We start from the raw sequence: 6,798 nt of genomic DNA on the forward strand, positions 1-6,798 counted from the left end.
CTCCAGGACTGCATGCACTTCTAGTTGTGAAACAGGTGGTAAGCGTACACTCCTGCTTTCTATTATAAAGACATCAGGAAAATTAATTCCTAACTCCCAGCTTAAATAGAGCGGGAAGAGTGTTTTGTCCAGAATGCCCTCCCTCCTCTCTCACAAGTTACTTGCTGCTGAGTGTTGGTCGGTGACTCCTCGAAGGCGTAGGCGACATCGCCATCTCAAGGCAGCTCCAGGTTGCGCAGATGTCTAAGGAAAGGAGAGGACGCTGTCATTTCCATCACTTGCTGCTTGAAATTTCACCGTATTTAGCAGACTGGTGGCAATGTAAGTGTAGTGAAAGACCACGTATGCTGCACGGAAGAGCTCTGTGCCTGTAAATCAGTGTGAACGCTTGAGCTTGGGCTCTTCTAGTTCGGAAGTAAAGTTATGGGTTTTCTCTAGTTTCCAACTGATGTTATAATACTTGGATAGCACTGTGTGAGCCTACACCAAAGACTGTGTTTTCTTTACTTTTTTACAAAAACAGTTTCAAAAGTCTGAAACAATTTGCGATTCTCTTCAGATGCCTGTAGCATTTACACTTTGCACTTCTGGCTCAAGTAAGAGTAATTATTCAATGAAGAAATAATGATTTTATTATTTAATAATGATCAGAAAAAGGAGTGAAGAAAACATTTCCAGGAAGTGATTTCTCTGAAATGCAAAGTATGAGAATGAATTCATAAGGAAAGCCTAGATTTTTTTAAAAAAATTATTATTATTTTTATTTTTTCATTGATCTGAATTTAACCACCATGTTGAAATGATGGTGCAGACAGCTCTTGATTTCTAGTGGGACTTATACTTCAGTCATCTAGCTGCTTTTGAAAGCCACCTCTTGAAATCAGGTAAACAGTAGGTCTCATTTTTAAGTGCTGTAGTAGCACGCCCCTCAATTTCTGTGCCTTTTAAAACTTGAGGGTCAGATCTTCATGCAGAGGACTATGGGTATATTAAGTTGCCTTTTTTATACAAACATCTGGCTTGTGTGCAGCTACTGAGGATGTTCCCAATTTTTCATGCAGTGCTAGACCAAACGACTTGAGAATTTCTCTCCAAATGTCTTATTGTGATTTTTTTAATTGCCTAAAGATACACAAAGGTGCCTTTAAGCTTTTATACAGTATTGCATGCAATAATACTAAACATATAATAGTGTCTAAAATGAAAATGTTTTTACTAAGAACCTTACTGTTTACATCAAAAAAGAATGTGGATTTCTTCCTATATTAACCATGCTAGCGTTGCAAATTGACTATTTATATGATCAAGTGTGTGTATTTAACAGTGTATATACCATTATACGGCTTGGACCACTGTAAGATTCAGTATAATGTCATACCTGACTCAGTTTTCTGTAGCATATAGCAAAACATGTGCTGTCCAAAAGAGCCTTTTAATTGTTTCAGGTGTTTTCCTGATTACGTTTATCACTTTTAATATAGAAATGTGTATTCCTAGATCTCTGGCTAGTCACTGGGATCACATATTTCAAAGTCTACTGGGTCATTTTCATGTCATTTGAGAACTTAAAAAGATTTCTGCAATACCAATTTCTGTTTTTCTCAGGTAACTGAATTGCCACAATACCTTTTTATCAGAGTATTCCAGTTGTGCATTCATCCAGTCAATGTTTTTTACTTCTCCTTTATTGAAAAGGAATGAGAAGTCTATGAGAGAAATTCAAGACTGTCTCATCCCTCTAGCTCAGTTTCTGCATTTTCTTAGATGAAATTTTTTAGTTCATGTTCTTTCTGTCCAACTGAAGAAAATATAATGGAGGTTGGGCTTTTGTTCACAAGCTCTTGATCTTTGAAGGAAGAATATGATGCTTGTTGACTATTGTTTTTATTTGTTCTATTTTAACTCAGCTTTTGGTATGGCAATACAAACCCTAGTTTATACTTGTTTCCAGTCTAAGGTTGGCTTTAACAGTGCTTACTTTGGTATGTTTAGAGTTCAGGCACAAATTTGAATTGGGTTTTCATTAAGAGAAAGTTGTGACTTAATTTTTTTAAAAAAATAAATAAAATATAATGATACTACCAGCTGGAGTAACTAGCGTATGTCTTTCTTATGTGTGTAAACAGCCCTGAGTATTTTTATGTCCGGCTGTTGGTAGGTACCCCGTTGCCCTAGATGATAAAAATGGGTTTCTAGACAACCTAGTTTCTTGGGATAATATACTGCTGACTGTGCTTATCCTTTTTCTTGCATAACCAGTGATATGCTATTAATTGCGGGTTTTAAAAGCATGCGTTTAGATCATTAGTGAGAAGGATTGTAAAATATTTGAAGCTTTCAATATAAAAATGGTTCAGCAGCTTCTCGGTAGGGTCATGATGTTTGTGATTTATTCACACCCAACTGACACATACAATCTAATTCTAAATTAATTTCTTTTCAGGGATAATACAATAAAAGTATGTTTTAATGCTAGTTCTTCAGCCCAGAGGAGACCCTTTTGAAAATGTGTGAAGGCCTTTTTTTTTCTAAATTAAAGTGCATGGAATCAGTACATACTGATTGCTTTGTTGGTTTTTGTGTTGTTGATTGTTTTGTTTGATTTTTAATTGTTTTGAGGCAAGTTTAATGCACATAGAGAATGATGTTCGAAATTCTCATTACTGAGCATCCCAGTAATTTCTGGGAATGGATCCTAGGCTAAATTAGATCTACTCTTTGAAGGAACAGAAAACTCAGCAAGGATCAACTAGTCCCTAGTCTCCAAAACTGCCACTTAATATGAATGTAAATTAAGGTACTTATCATTTGGATATCCACTGAGATTGTGCCATCCTGGAGCAGTTCCTGTGCAGTGGTCTTTATCTCAAAATGAAAATTTCTAAGTCTGTTTAACCATTAATTGGAAGATGGGGGTCCATAGACAGCAGTCCAGAAACACCTGGTCAGGATGTAATTTGCTTTTAAGGAGCAAAGAGAAGTGGAGATGTTTGTTGCCCAAAGCAGCAAAGATGAAAATATACATCTTGCCTCTTCGGCTTGAGTCTATGAGGTTTGGACAATTTCAGTCTATCAAAACACTCAGTAAGTGCTTTATTTTAAGCATATATGTGAATAATCTAGTGCAATTTCCAGACAAATCAAGACCCTTTGGATTAGTCTTTGGATTATAGCAAAAGTTGTAGAGCACCAGTAAGAAATGAAAAAGTAGTTTCACCAGACAAATATTGAGACTTCAATACCTCAACCCTAGTGGAAAAAAAATGATCATGTTACTCTGAAGAAACTATTCTGGGATACCGTTGAGTGTGACAGAGAAGAAACGTAAGTATGAGAATTTGTTGTTGGTCAGGGAGGAAGCAAAATGCTCAATAACCCTCATCCATGTGCACATCTTCACCAGCCATCGTCTAATTGTGGGCTGCAATGTGCACAAAGATGGGAACAAATCTGTCTCCCCAAAAACTCTGAAGCCAGAAACTAAAAAAAAAAAAAAAAAAAAATTCATTCCTGTAGTCTAAATGGCTTTCTACATCCAATCTAATGATTGGTTTATTTTTGATAAATTACAGCTTCCCAGCAATTAAGTAAGCATGGGTTACCTAATTTTCTTTGAAACTGAGGAATTCTGGTGCAGAAAACTGATCTAGCCTGGAGGAAGGGATGGTCTTTTTACAGGGATTTAGAAACTTCTGGCATGTTTCTTCAGCAACATAAAAGAAGCATGCCAAATTGTTTCAATTAGCAACACTCCTAGCATTTAAAAAGAGTTTTGTGTGTGTGATTTGGGCTGCATCCCTCTCTTGTATGAAAGAATTGCTACACTGCTGCACACAAGTCAGGCTTTGTGCTTCTGGACAAGATGAATCTTCAAAAACTTGAAGCAGCTGTTTCGTTTCTTGCCATATTTGTGTGTGTGTTTTATGTATAGATGTGGGGTTTTTTAATCCTGGTACAACAGCTACAGTCACTCATAGCTGTATAAAGAGTGCCACGCTGCATCCTGTCAGAGGTGCTCTAACAGAGCAATATTCTGTCAGCACACAGAACTTTTTTTAGGCAGGAGGCTAGAGAAATGACCTCACTTTGTGTAAGCTGTTTTCTCAGAAGAAAATGGGAGGAAAAATTCTGGTGATATCCTGTCATCTTTGCAGCATTTTCTTTTTTCTAACTGGAAATTATTTGATTTTGAGAAGTATTATTTAGAACAAAGGACATGTTCAATGTAAAGTGTGTAGTCCCTTTTTTTTAAATTTTGTTGTCAGCATAAAGCTGAGTTTTGATATTGCTCACCAAGGAGAATGTCTGTCCTACACACAGGGCTGCAAATCCATGCTGAAAGGAATGGTGATCTGCTCATGGGGTGGAGGAGAGTGCTTTTTGTTCTGAGGTGGGGGTTTTTGTTTGTTTGTGCTGGGGTGGTTGTTGCTGTTGTTTGGTTTTGTTTGTTTCTTTTAAATGCACAAAATGAGAGCAAGTTTGTGAAAGGTGCAAGAGCTTCAGGGTACATCAGGGTCCCTGCGACACCTTCAACATATCTGCTGTTTTTCCCAGCAAGGTTTGAATACCCATTTTTACCGCAATACTTGCACAGCCACAGCCCCTTCATTAAGAAAAAACAAAAAAAAAACAAGCAGCAAGCTGTGCTTGGCTGAAGTGCACCTCGTTGCTGGACTTTGAAACCAATTTCTCCCTGGGGCATGCCTGGGCATTGCCTCTGCTGTTGCATGGGACTTTTTCCTTCAGAGCTGCAGAAGTTTTGAGTGGCCTTAGGCTTCCTGGTAGTGGAGGGTGTTGAAGCTCTCCCACAGGCTTTTTCCCACTTGGGCTGACCTTTTCCCCAATGTTTTTCAGAGGCCTTTGGAGCCATGGATGCTCATTTCTGAATGTTACTTGAGGCCATCACTAGTGCGTGCTGAGCTGCGTCCAGCTCTGGAGCCCTTAGTACAGGGAAGACATGGACCTGTTGGAGAGGGTCCAGAGGAGGCCACCAAGATGATCAGAGGGCTGGAACCCCTCTGCTGTGAGGACAGGCTGAGAGAGTTGGGGTTGTTCAGCCTGGAGAAGAGAAGGCTCCAGGGAGACCTTATTGCGGCCGTTCAGTATTTAAAAGGAGCCTATAAGAAAGATGGGAACAGACTCTTTAGCAGGGCCTGTTATGATAGGACATGGGGTGATGGTTCTAAACTAAAGGAGAGGAGATTCAGGTTGGACATGAGGAAGAAATTTTTTACAATGAGGGTGGTGAAACACTGTCCCAGGTTTCCCAGAGAGGTGGTAGATGCCCCATCCCTGGAGACATTCGAGGCCAGGCTGGACAGAGCTCTGAGCAACCTGGTCTAGTTGCAGATGTCCCTGCTCATTGCAGGGGGGCTGGACTAGATGGCCTTTGAAGATCCCTTCCAACCCAAACCATTCTATGATTCTGTGATCCTATAAGGTCAGAAAGGCTGCATTCTCCAGTGGGGTGGTGTGGGTAAATACTGGGAGAGGTGAGGGAATGTTTCAGTTTCAGGGGGTACCTCAAATGAAACATGGACAGGTTTGGGTGTTCCTCTTTCTCAGAAGCCTTGGGTATGGTTTTGCCTGAAGGGTTGTATTAGGATATTCTGAACCGTTGCCATTTGCCACCATGTGAAAAGTATCCCTGTCTTTGATCATTATTTTAAGGGCTAAAAAACAACAGACAGACCCTATACAGATGACTTCTTCCCTACATGAGATTAATCACAGCAAGGCATCTCTTAAGTATATGTGTATAAACCTAGTTTTCTGCACAGAACAACCTGGCTTTAAGTGAGATTCACCCCTTGGTCTCAGGAGTACAAACTGCAGGCTCCTGAGCCCAAGCATCTGCTTCAAATTCATCATTGCCAATCCTTTTATTTAAAACTTTGTTTTTATTTTGTTTTAATTAAAAGAGAAGCAAATTAATGGGGTGTTTCTCCTCTCCAAATGCTACTTTAATTGCTGGATTCTGAAAAAAGTAACCTGAAAACAAATATGCATAGATGTTGTTCTGTAACATATGGTAAAGTACAAAGGCAAAAAAGTGACTGCTCTACAGTTTAAGCTGCCAAGTAGAGTTTCGTTCATACTAAACACGACATTTGCACTTCAGGGCATGATTTCATGAAGCTTTCAGCTTTGAAGGCCTGCATATCCACCAGTGCCTTCTCACGCTGTAGAAACTGTCAGAGTTATGAAAAATAATGCGAATTCTGATGTCCTCAAAAGTGAGGACTTTAACGATAAATGCTGTGATAAATGTTTTTGTATAAGAATAATCATCTTAGTAAGATGCAAACTCAAAAGCTTGAATCTTTATGGATTTCACGTTTCCATAGTAAATTAAACTCTTCTACTTTCTGCCAGATCAAACCTGTTTAGATACTTGGTAATTACTTTCACAACTTACTGCTTTACTCATTCAAAAGTTTGAAAAGGCTCATGTGTTTTCCCTTCATTTGTTTCCTTAAATTAATGAGAGTTTATTTAATAAGTGGTAAACCCTAAAAGGTAAGCAAAGGCATAATGAAATCTTCTAGTACAATTGTTTGGTAACCATTTTATAGCTTAGCCTTTCAGAGCAATTAAAAAAAAACCAAAAGGCAGCAAGCCGTTAGATCTTCCTCTCTAATTTATTTTATTTGGATTAACAGACAAGTTTCTAAATATCTCAGACCAGCCTAGGAAAGTATATGGGTTCATGCATATGTCTAATATTCCAGAAGACAATTTAATATTTTTCCTTACTAGTCAAACATCTGAGGAAAATGGGCAATTTACTTTATACTT

This window comes from Caloenas nicobarica, chromosome 2, assembly GCF_036013445.1.
Source record: "Caloenas nicobarica isolate bCalNic1 chromosome 2, bCalNic1.hap1, whole genome shotgun sequence".
In the NCBI taxonomy this organism is placed as follows: domain Eukaryota; kingdom Metazoa; phylum Chordata; class Aves; order Columbiformes; family Columbidae; genus Caloenas; species Caloenas nicobarica.